This window comes from Pan paniscus, chromosome 1 (genome assembly GCF_029289425.2).
Source record: "Pan paniscus chromosome 1, NHGRI_mPanPan1-v2.0_pri, whole genome shotgun sequence".
NCBI lineage: Eukaryota > Metazoa > Chordata > Mammalia > Primates > Hominidae > Pan > Pan paniscus.
This window is the reverse complement of record NC_073249.2, coordinates 171918085-171930801: the sequence shown is the minus strand read 5'-3', so window position 1 is coordinate 171930801 and position 12717 is coordinate 171918085.

The following is a 12717-nucleotide window of genomic DNA, read 5'->3' as shown; positions in this document are numbered from 1 at the left end:
CAAAGCATTTCAAATTTTCTCATGTAGTGAACAATCTCTGCTTTCTGAATTGAGTATACTCATTAACCAGGGCTTCAGGAGATGATCTATCAAGTGAGTAGCTCTGAAGCTGAAGTACCATTAATTTCATGTAAATACTTTTCTGTGTATGCAGTTTCAATGACAGATAATAAACTGAGCTGGGTCTTAAATGATAGAGACAGTCCTTGCCAAAAGGACAGTCATGGACCAATGGGGAAGATATGAAAACAGCTAGCTATAAAGCAGGCAGTATGAAGCACTAACAAACTACGAAAAATACAACCTTCACTAAAAATGCTGGGCATATCACATACATGTTCATAATGGTATAAGATAGGCAATAATCCTTTCCATAAATGTTCATCAAGTGACTATTATGTGTCTAGCACTGCTAGGCATAGATTGAGAGGAAATATGAGTATATTCAGCAGGACTTCTGTCCCATGGATCTTAATTTAGTAGGTAAGATGTGTATGCAGAAAAAGCAATGCCAATCACAGTAGTGGTAACAGGTCATATTTATTGAACATGTCTTATTTGTCAGGCACTGTGATAATTAATTTTAGTGTCAACTTGACTGGGTTAGGGAATACCCAGATCGCCGATAAAGCAGAAGAGAACTAGCATTTGAATCAGTAGACCGAGCAAGGAAGATCCTCGGTGTGGGTGGGTACCACCCAATTGGTTGAGGTCCCAGATAAAACAAAAAGTCAGAGGAAAGATGACTTTGCTCTCTCTTCTGGAGCTAGGATACCTATCTTCTTTTACTCTAGGTCCTCAAAAATTCAGGTTCTTCGGCTTTCAGATTGGGAAACTTATTGTGGCCCCCTGAGGTCCTTGAGCCTTTGGTTTTGGCCTAAGAGTTACATTATCAGCTCCCCTGGTTCTCAGGCCTCAGACTTGAACTTGGAATGAGCGAAGGCACTGTTCCCTGGTTCTCCATCTTGTGGACAGCATACCATGGGACTTCTCAGCCTCCATAATTGCATGAGCCAATTCCCATAATAAATCTCCTTTTATCTATCTATCTATCTATCTATCTATCTATCTATCTATCTCTGTCTGTCGTCTGTCTATGTATCCATCCATTCATCCATCTATCCTATTGGTTCTGTTTCTCTATTGAACCCTAGCTAATACAAGCACAGTTCTAAATGCTTTATGTTTAAATATAATACAATAATGTGATTAAATACAACAGTAAAAAGTAGAATGTACTTTTATACTTCCCCAGCAGTCCAATACTGAGTAAGTACTTAAAAGGAGGGAAAATCTTCTGACTCAATAATAACAGGTATTGAGTTTCATGCACGTCTGTGTGAAGAGACCACCAAATAGGCTTTGTGTGAGCAATAAAGCTGTTTATTTCACCTGGGTGCAGGTGGGCCGAGTCCGAAAAGAGAGTCAGTGAAAGGAGATAAGTGTGGGGCCGTTTTATAGGATTTGGATAGGTAAAGGAAAAAGGGGGGTTGTTCTCTGGCGGGCAGGAGTGGGGGTCACAAGGTACTCAGTGGGGGAGCTTTTGAGCCAGGATGAGCCAGGAGAAGGACAAGACAATGTCATCAGTTAAAGCAGAAACAGGCCATTTTCACTTCTTTTGTGGTGGAATGTCATCAGTTAAGGCAGGAACCAGCCATCTGGATGTGTATGTGCAGGTCACAGGGGATATGATGGCTTCGCTTGGGCTCAGAGGCCTGACATTCCTGTCTTCTTATATTAATATGAAAAATAAAATGAAACAGTGGTAAAGTGTTGGGATGGCGAAAATTTTGGGGGATGATATGGAGAGATAATGGGCGATGTTTCTCAGGGCTGCTTTGAGCGGTATTAGGGGCGGCATGGGAACGTAGCGTGGGAGAGATTAAGCTGAAGGAAGATTTTGTGGTAAGGGGTGATATTGTGGGATTGTCAGAAGGAACATTTGTCATTTAGAATCATTGATGATGGCCTGGATACAGTTTTGTATCAATTGAAAAACTAAATGGAATAAGAGAAGGAGAAAAACAGGTATGAAAGGTCTAAGAATTGGGATGACTCAGGACATCTGATTAGAGAGTGCCTAAGGAGATTCAGCATGGTCCTGTCAGCAAAGATTATTTATTTATTTCAAGAGTTAAGAGTGGCAGTTTGGGGATAGCACTAGGAGATATCAACTGTGATGGCTTGGAGAAAGAGTGTAAACCGGCATTGTAAACAAGAGCAGGGCATGTATGAGTAGTTGAGAACAGTGAATAGAAGTATGACTAGAGAGAAGATAGTAGGGATAAGTTTTTTGGGGGCACAGTCTAAGTTGGTCTGGTGTCTGGAATGAGACTGGGGCCTAATAAAAAGGAGTGTCTATACTGGAGCCCAAATGGGCTCTGCCTTGTAGCATTCTGAGGACAGGTCTGACTTCTGAGAAGGGAAACTGGTAAAAGTATTGTCCAGTCCTTTGTAAATTGGTGGCTGAGCTTGGTGAGGTGTGTTTTTAAAAGACCTTTAGTCCGTTCTACTTTTCTTGAAGACGGAGGACTGTAAGGGATATAAAGGTTTCACCGAATACTAAGAGCCTGAAAAAATGCCTGGCTGATTTGACTAATAAAGGCTGGTCTGTTGTCAGACTGTATAGAGGTAGGAAGGCTAACCTGAGGAATTATGTCTGACAGAAGGGAAGAAATGACTGTGGTGGCCTTCTCAGACCCTGTAGGAAAGGCCTGTACCTATCCAGTGAAAGTGTCTACCTAGACTAAGAGGTATTTTAGTTATCTGACTCAGGGCATGTTGAGTAAAGCTAATTTGCCAGTCCTGGGTGGGGGCAAATCTTCGAGCTTGATGTGTAGGGAAGGGAGGGGGCCTGAATAATCCCTGAGGAGTAGTAGAATAGCAGATGGAACACTGAGAGGTTATTTCCTTAAGGATAGATTTCCACGATGGAAAGAAAATGAGAGGTTCTAAGAGGCAGGCTAGTGGCTTGTACTATAGCATAGCCTGCTTTTGCTGGTGTGTGGCGATTAGGCCTGGTGGAACTGCCATCAATAAATCAAGCATGATCAGGGTGAGGAACAGGAAAGAAGGAAATATGGGGAAATGGGGTGAATGTCAGGTGGATCGGAGAGATACAGTCATGGGGGTCAGGCGTGGTATCAGGAATAATGTGGGAGGCCAGACTGAGGTCTGGGCCAGGAACAATGGTAATTGTGGGAGTTAACAAAGAGTGAGTACAGCTGAAGGAGCCAGGGAGCAGAAAGTATATGCATCAGGTATGAGGAAGAAAATAGATTTTGGAAGTTATGAGAAATGTAGAGAGTGAGTGGAGCATAGTTCGTGATTTTTAGGGCCTCTAAAAGTATTAAAGCAGTGGCAGCTGCTGCATGCAGACATAAGGGCTAGGCTAAAATAGTAAGGTCAATTTGTTTGGACAGAAAGGCTACAGGGTGTGGTCCTGGCTTTTGTGTAAGAATTCTGACCCCACTAACCATGCCTAGGAAGGAAAGGAGTTGTTGTTTTGAAAGGGATTGAGGTTTGGGAGATTAATTGGACATGATCAGCAGGGAGAGCACGTGTGTTTTTATGAGAATTATGCCGAGAGAGGTAACAGATGAGGATGAAATTTGGGCTTGACTGAAGTAATGGGGGATGTCTGTGAAGCCTTGCGGCAGTACAGCCTAGGTAATTTGCTGAGCCTAATGGGTGTCAGGGTCAGTCTGAGTGAAAGCGAAGAGAGGCTGGGATGAAGGGTGCAAAGGAATAGTAAAGAAAGCATGTTTGAGATCCAGAACAGAATAATGGGTTGTGGAGGGAGGTATTGAGGATAGGAGAGTATATGGGTTTGGCACCACAGGGTGGATAGGCAAAACAATTTGGTTGATAAGGCATAGATCCTGAACTAACTTGTAAGGCTTGTCTGGTTTTAGGACAGGTAAAATGGGGGAATTGTAAGGAGAGTTTATAGGCTTTAAAAGGCCATGCTGTAGCAGGCGAGTGATAACAGGCTTTAATCCTTTCAAAGCATGCTGTGGGATGGGATATTGGCATTGAGCGGGGTAAGGGTGATTAGGTTTTAATGAGATGGTAAGGGGTGCATGATTGGTCGCCAAGGAGGGAGTAGGGGTATCTTATACTTGTGGGTTAAGGTTGGGGGATACAAGAGGAAAACGCAAAGGAGGCTTTGGATTGGGAAGAAGGGCAGCAATGAGATGCAGCTGTAATCCAGGAATAGTCAGGGAAGCAGATAATTTAAAGTGTCTCAGCCTAATAAGGGAACTGGCAGGTGGGGATAACTAAAAGGGAGTGCATAAAGGAGTATTGTCTAAGTTGGCACCAGAGTTGGGGAGTTTTAAGAGGTTTAGAAGCCTGGCCATCAATACACACTATAGTTATGGAAGCAAGAGAAACAGGCCCTTGAAAATAATAAGGTAATGTGGAGTGAGTAACCTCCGTATTGATTAAGAAGGAGACGGACTTACCCTCCACTGTGAGAGTTACCCGAAGCTCGGCGTCCGTGATGGTCTAGGGGGCTTCCGAGGCGATCGGGCAGCGTCAGTCTTCAGCCACTAAGCCAAGAAGATCTGGGAAGGAGTCAGAGAGGCTTGGGCCAGAGTTCCAGGGGCTCTGGGAGTGGCTGCCAGGTGAGTTGGACAGTCCGATTTCCAGTGGGGTCCTGCACAGATGGGACGTGGCTTAGGAGGAAACCTGGGCTGCAGGCATTCTTTGGCCCAGTGGCCAGATTTCTGGCACTTGTAGCAAGCTCCTGGGGGAGGAGGTTCTGGAGGAACACCTGGCCACTGCGGTTCAGGCGTTTGGAAGTTCTTGTGTGCTGGAGATGTGACTGGGGTTTGTCTCACAGTGGAGGCAAGGAATTGCAACTGTTTTCTATTATTGTACACCTTGAAGGTGAGGTTAATTAAATCCTGTTGTGGGGTTTGAGGGCCGGAATTTAATTTTTGGAGTTTTATTTAATGTCGGGAGCAGATTGGGCAATAAAATGTATATTGAGAATAAGACGGCCTTTTGACCTTTTAGGGTCTAGGCTGTAAAGCGTCTCAGGGTTGCTGCCAAACAAGTCATGAACTGGGCTGGGTTTTTCATATTTGATGAAAGAGCCTAAACACTCACTGATTTGGGAGAGGTCTGATAAAGAAAAAGGAGCATTAACCTTGACTATGCCTTTAGCTTCAGCCACCTTTTTAAGAGTAAATTGCTGGGCAGGTGGGGGAGGGCTAGTCAGGGAATGAAACTGTAAGCTGGACCAGGTGTGAGGAGGAGAGGTGATAAAAGGATTATAGGGTGGAGGAGCAGAGGCTGAGGAAGAATTGGGACCTAGCTTGGCCTGGCAAGGAGCAGCCTGGGGAGGAGGGGAAAGGCCAGATGGGTCTGTAGAAAAGGAAGATTAGGAAGACTCAGCGACGCTTGGGGTTGGGACTGAGGGGGCAGGTGGGAGGGAAAGAAGGAAGATTTGGCATGAGCTGCATTGGGAACAGAGACTAGAGAGGGACCGATGTGTAAAAGAATGCCTGGATGTCAGGCACCTCAGATCATTTGCCTATTTTACGACAAGAATTATTTAGATCTTGTAGGATGGAAAAATTGAAGGTGCCAATTTCTGGCTATTTGGAACTACTGTCGAGTTTGTATTGGGGTCAAGCAGCATTACAGAAGAAAATAAGACACTTAGATTTTAGGTCAGGTGAGAGTTGAAGAGGTTTTAAGTTCTTAAGAACACAGGCTAAGGGAGAAGGAGGAATGGAAGGTGGAAGGTTGCCCATAGTGAAGGAGGCAAGCCCAGAGAAGAGAGTAGAGACACAGAGGGAAGGGGTTCGGGGGTTCTTACCCTCCAGAAAAGTGGGAAAGGGGTAGGGGCACAGAGATACAAGATAGGGGCATGGAAATAAGGGATTGGGGCGCAGAGATATAAGAGGTTGGGGTGCAGAAATAAGGGATCGGGGCGCAGAGATATAAGAGGTTGGGGCATGGAAATAAGGGATCGGGGTGCAGAGATATAAGGGGTTAGGGCATGGAAATAAGGGATCGGGGCGCAGAGATACGAGGTTGGGATATTTGCCCCTCCCCTAGAAAAGCAGGACTTGCCACTAAGGTTGAAGGAGAAGGGGTTGGGGGTTTCTTGCCCCCCAGAAAGGTGGAGAAGGAGTAGAGACATGGAGAGAAGGGGTTGGGGTAGTTGCCCCTCTCCCAGAAAAGCGGGACTTGCCACTAAGGGTGAAGGACAAAGGCAGGCATCCCTGCATGGTCTGACACCTCTGAAACGTGGGTGAATAATCAGAGAGGTGTCCCTGCAATGATTAAACACCAAGGGAAGGCTGCCTTCCCAGTCCATGACCGGTGCTGGAGTTTTGGGTCCACGGATAAAACGTGTCTCCTTTGTCTCTATCAGAAAGTGAAAGAAATTGAAATTAAGAGAAGGGAGAGATGGAAGAGTGGAAAGGAGAAAGTGGTTGAGGGACAGTGAGAGAGGTTGGAGAAGAGAGTAAAAAGAGGCCGCTTACCGGATTTAAAATTGGTGAGATGTTCCTTGGGCTGGTGGGTCTGAGGACCTGAGGTCATAGGTGGATCTTTCTCATGGAGCAAAGAGCAGGAGGACAGGGATCTCCCAAGGGAGGTCCCCCGATCTGAGTCACGGCACCAAATTTCATGCGCGTCCATGTGAAGAGACCACCAAACAGGCTTTGTGTGAGCAATAAAGCTGTTTATTTCACCTGGGTGCAGGTGGGCTGAGTCCAAAAAGAGAGTCAGCAAAAGGAGATAAGGTTGGGGCCATTTTATAGGATTTGGGTAGGTAAAGGAAAAAGGGGGGTTCTCTGGCAGGCAGGAATGGGGGTTACAAGGTACTCAGTGGGGGAGCTTTTGAGCCAGGATGAGCCAGGAGAAGGAATTTCACAAGACAATGTCATCAGTTAAGGCAGGAACAGGCCATTTTCACTTCTTTTGTGGTGGAATGTCATCAGTTAAGGCAGGAACCGGCCATCTGGGTGTGTACATGCAGGTCACAGGGGATATGATGGCTTCGCTTGGGCTCAGAGGCCTGACATTGAGCACCTGTTGTGCACCAGGCTTGACACTCCCATCATCTCAATATAAATCTTAACACATCTCTACCAAGTGGACATGCCCTCCATATATCAGTGTTCAGAGAAATTAGGGAGCTGGTCCAAGGAGAGTAAGTGGTGGAACCAGGTGCTGGACACTGGACTTCTTAGGAAAGATGTCACAAATCAGGCACTGATGGCCAGAATGGGTCTCAGCTTTGTTCAACTTAAATATAGGATACAAGCATGTAGTCCAACAGACCAAAGAAGAGTGAAAGTTTTTTAACAAAAATAGCAGCCTCCTCTTCCTCTATTCCATACCCCACAGCCCTGCTTTTTTCTCTTACAGCTGGTTCCATTTGGCAGGACAGCTCCTTGAGGGCAAGGACTGTCCCCCAATCTCCGTGTGCCCAGTGCCCAACACAGGCCAGTGTCCTGAAGTCAACTGGTCCTTAGTTTGATCCTTTTTTTTTTAGACAGGATATTTAAAGACAGGATATTTCACCATCGCCCAAGCTGAAGTGCAGTGGCATGCCACTTATTTGCTTATTTGCAGCCTGAAACTCCTGGGCTCAAGTGATCATCTCATCTCAGCCTCCGGAGTAGCTAGGACTACAGGTGTGCACCACCACACCCGGCTATTTTATTTATTTTTTGTACAGATGAGGTCAGGCTATGCTGCCCCAGTCTACTCTCAAACTCCTGTTCTTAAGCAATCTTCCCACCTTGGCCTCCCAAACTGCTGGGATTATATGTGTGAGCCATGCCCTCGGCACCCAGCTTGATTCTTGAGTAAGAATTGTTTCAGTTTCTTCTCACAAAGTGAGAACATTAAAAAAAAATTAGTGAGTAAGCATAGTATACAAAAATATTTCCACTTAGTTGTCAGACTAACAGTAGCTTACTGTTGAAAACAACAACGCAACTAGGTGAAAGTTAGCCGTACCCATTTCATTCAGACAGTCCCAGCTGGAGTCCCTGCTCTTCTCTCCATTATCCTTGAGCAAGTTATTCAGCCACTCCAGATAAGTTCTGGCATGTGTTAATTCTCCATGAATATCTGTCATTACCATTTCCTAACAGAAAGGAGCAAATGTCTTTGATCATTTACTAAGCCTATGCCCACATTTCTTGGCAGGGATAAACTATCCAAAAGTCACAGACTATTGACTTAAATGAATGTATGGAATGAAAGCACTGATTTAATAAGCTCAGTGGCATGACATTCTTGGGGCATGGGTAAGGAGGAAGCTGACGCAGGAGCAGAGATTCTAATGGGGGTGAGAGAAAACTGCAGAGGCAGCAGGATGGCTGTGCACCCAACAGAAAAGCAGCATGGGGGTTTAATGAGGGACACACAGTCCTCTTTCTTAAGTAGCCTCCTGGAGGGCATGACCACGGGTTTGACAGCTCTTTATAGCAGTAGGTGCAGATAATGATCACTTGAAGTATCAGTAAAAATGTCAATCAAAAAAATATGTTCAGAGAAGCACCCAGCCAGGCCAAAAAAAAAAAAAAAAAAAAGTAAGTGTTTAATGCTTTTTAAAAAGACACCTGAGAATCCGTTTGACTTTGGGAGAACTTTAAGAAGCAGTGTTTTCTAGATTTTAGGAGTTCATGGCCCAAAAAAGAATTAAAAAAAATCAAGGCCCACCATAGAGCTGCCAACTTGTTATTGTGGCACATAAAGACACTAAGAAACAACCAACAAAAGAATCACCACCTACTCTTGTCATATTTTCATAGAAGATAGGAAATTTTAATGTCAGAAACAGTAGGAAGATCCCAATCTTAGCATGAAGGATAGTCCTTCAAATGGAATACATTTAGCATTATGAAAAGCTTGCTTCATTTCATATTTTTTCTGACTTTCCTGCAATTTCTGGAAGCATTGTCACGAACCAACCAAGTGGACCCTGCATTTAGAGACTACTATCCTCTAATGCTGTGGTTTTCAAAGAATGGGCTGTCGGCCAGCAGCATCAGCATAACATGGGAACCTGCCAGAGATACAAATTCTCAGGCCCCATCCCAGGCTGAAGCAAAAATTCTGGAAGTGGGCCCAGCAACCTGTGTTTTGACAAGTTTTCCAGGTAGTTGTGACGTGCCCAAGTTTAAGAATTAACTGTTGTGGGCCAGGTGCAGTGGCTCACGCCTGTAATCCCAGCACTTTGGGAGGCTGAGATGGGCGGATCACGAGGTCAGGAGATTGAGACCATCCTGGCTAACATGGTGAAACCCCGTCTCTACTAAAAATACAAAAAAATTAGCCGGGTGTGGTGGCGGGCGACTGTAGTCCCAGCTACTTGGGAGGCTGAGGCAGGAGAATGGTGTGAACCCGGGAGGCAGAGCTTGCAGTGAGCAGAGATGATGCCACTGCACTCCAGCCTGGGTGACAGTGCAAGACTCTGTCTCAAAAAAACAAACAAACAAAAAAAACAAAAAAAACAAAAAACAAGAATTAACTGTAGTGAAAGGAAAAGATCTTGGGGCCCCAAGATCACTAAGCTACAAGGAAAACTCAAGCTGGAAATTGCTCAGGACAAAACCTGCCTCCCCTTCTATTCAAAGTTATCTCTGTTCACTGAGATAAATGCATATGTGATTGCCTCCTTTGGAAAGGCTAATCAGAAACTCAAAAGAATGCAACTATTTGTCTCTCCCCTATGAGTGACCTGGAAGCTCCCTCCCACTTTCACTTAGAGTCTTCCTGCCTTTGCTTGAAGTTGTCCCGCCTTTCCAGACCAAACCAGTGTACTTCTTACATATATTGACTGATGTCTCATGTCTCTCTAAAATGTTTAAAACCAAGCTGTGCCCCAACCACCTTGGGCACATGTCATCAGGATTTCCTGAGGCTGTATAATGGGTACATTTCTTCAACACTGACAAAATAAACTGTCTAAATTAACTGAGACCCAGCCGGATGTGGTGGCTCATGCCTGTAATTCCAGCACTTTGGGAGGCTGAGGCAGGCGGATCACCTGAGATCAGGAGTTCGAGACCAGCCTGGCGAACATGGAGAAACCCCGTCCCTACTAAAAATACAAAAATTAGCCAAGGACGGTGGCACATATCTGTAATCACAGCTACTCCAGCCTGGGTGACAAAGCAACTCTGTCTAAAACAAAACAAAACAAAACAAAACACGTTTCCATGTGAGTTACCTCAGGTAGTTGGAAACTGCAGACTAATCTCCTTAGTCCCAGTTCTGCCCTCTTGAGCCACAGTCTCCCCCACTTGACAACGCTGTATGCATTTGAAGATGACTATTCCATCTCCCTTCTCTGTGCTCTTAATGCAGGCAGTGCTCTTAATTGGCCCTCGCTTTCACTCGCATCTGTATGAAGAGACCACCAAACAGGCTTTGTGTGAGCAGCAAGTCTGTTTATTTCACCTGGGTGCAGGCAGGCTGAGTCCGAAAAGAGAGTCAGCGAAGGGGAGATAGGGGTGGGGCCATTTTATGAGATTTGGGTAGGTAAAGGAAAATTACAGTCAAAGGGGGGATTGTTCTCTGGCGGGCAGGAGTGGGGGTCACAAGATGCTCAGTAGGGGAGCTTTTTGAGCCAGGATGAGCCAGTAGAAGGAATTTCGCAAGACAGTGTCATCAGTTAAGGCAAGGACCGGCCATTTGCACTTCTTTTATGGTGGAATGTCATCAGTTAAGGCAGGAACAGGCCATTTTCATTTCTTTTCTGGTTCTTCAGTTACTTCAGGCCATCTGGGCGTATACGTGCAGGTCACAGGGGATGCGATGGCTTAGCCTGGGCTCAGAGGCCTGACATTCCTGCCTTCTTTTTTTTTTTTTTTTTTTCTTTTTTGAGACGGAGTCTCGCTCTGTCACCCAGGCTGGAGTGCAGTGGCGCGATCTCGGCTCACTGCAAGCTCCGCCTCCCGCGTTCATGCCATTCTCCTGCCTAAGCCTCCTGAATAGCTGGGACTACAGGCGCCCGCCACAACGCCTGGCTAATTTTTTGTATTTTTAGTAGAGAAGGGGTTTCATCGTGTTAGCCAGGATGGTCTCGATCTCCTGACCTCATGATCCGCCTGCCTCAGCCTCCCAAAGTGCTGGGATTACAGGTGTGAGCCACTGCACCTGGCCCCTGCCTTCTTATATTAATAAGAAAAATAACATAAAATAGTATTGAAGTGTTGGGGCAGCAAAAAAAAATTTTTTGGGGGGGGTGGCATGGAGAGATAATGGGCGATGTTTCTCAGGGCTGCGGATTAGGGGTGGCATGGGAACCTACAGTGGGAGAGGTCAAGTTGAAGGAGGATTTTGTGGTAAGGGGTGATATCGTGGGGTTGTTAGAAGGAGCATTTGTCATATAGAATGATTGGTGATGCCATGGATACGGTTTTGGATGAATTGAGAAACTAAACAGAAGATACAAGGTCCGAATAAAAGAAGGAGAAAAATAGGTATTAAAGGACTGAGAATTGGGAGGACCCAGGACATCCAATTAGAGAGTGCCCAAGGGGGTTCAGCGTAATTACTTGCTTGGTTGGCAAGTTTTTGGGCTCTATCCTTGAGTTTTTTTATGTTGTCATATACCAGGCCAGATTGATTTGGGTAAAAACAACACTCTTCATTTCAAAATATACAGAGTCCTCCTTTTTCAGCAGTGAGTAAGTCAAGGCCTCGGCGGTTTTGGAGGACAACTGCGGCTAAAGAGTCAACTTGGGCCTGGAGGACTGATAAAGTTTGTGATATGTCTCTGATGCTACCAGAGAAGTCATTAGAGAGGCTACAGAAGGTCATGACAGAGGTTGAAATGCCTGCTATTCCAGTACCGAGAGCAATAATGGAGGCAGACAGTCCTAAACCGACCATCAAGGGAATTAGTGGAATAACTCTTTTTTGTCATGTCGATGTCATGAGGGGAAAAGGGAGCTCTTAGGTCCCATTTGCAAATTGAATTTTGGGAGTAAGGAAAACTAGTGTGCATGTGCCTGTCCAATTAGCAGGTAGACACATGTAGGTAGAGGATCCACAGAGGAAGAAGAGACCTTGTGCGAGGTAAAACTGGACATGCAAAGTAAAAAGATGAGAAGGAGTGCTGAAAGGGGTGTCTTGTACCCAGACTCCTAGGGATCCAGCTAGGGCAGCAGCCATCAGAGGTTGTAATGGGGACTGAGGAGGTAACTGCGTAGGGGGGAGGTTCGATTTTCATGGTGTAGGAGAAAATGTTGAGTGTCTATGAGCAAATTTTCACTGTTATTTTCAGGGCTTGTTTACTAAGTAAACAAGAAGAGGGCCTGGGAGGAGAGTCTGATGAGCAAGGGGAAGGTAGCCAAGGATGGAGTGAAATACAAGGTAAGCGTCTTCCTAAGCAATAATTACTGCTAATGTTTTTAAGTTTACCAGTATTGATAGAAGGCTTATCTGTAATATGGAGCTGGAAGGCTCCAATTATTTCAGTGATGTGTATAGTTGGGCTTTGGAAATGAAGAGTAAAGGAACATTGAGAAGGTGAAAAGTTACCCAGGGGAATTCCAGTGGGTCTTTGCCGAGAGATACATAAATGAGTGGAATAGTAGTTTGTGTTGTGAGGGGTCCAAATACGGGGGGAGTAGAGTTGATATAAGGAGAAAGGTTTTTTAAGTAAGTGTGAAGGAGGGCGGCAGCTTGCTGATGTGAAATGTCTAGGGAGGTCCTGCTGGACCTATCTAG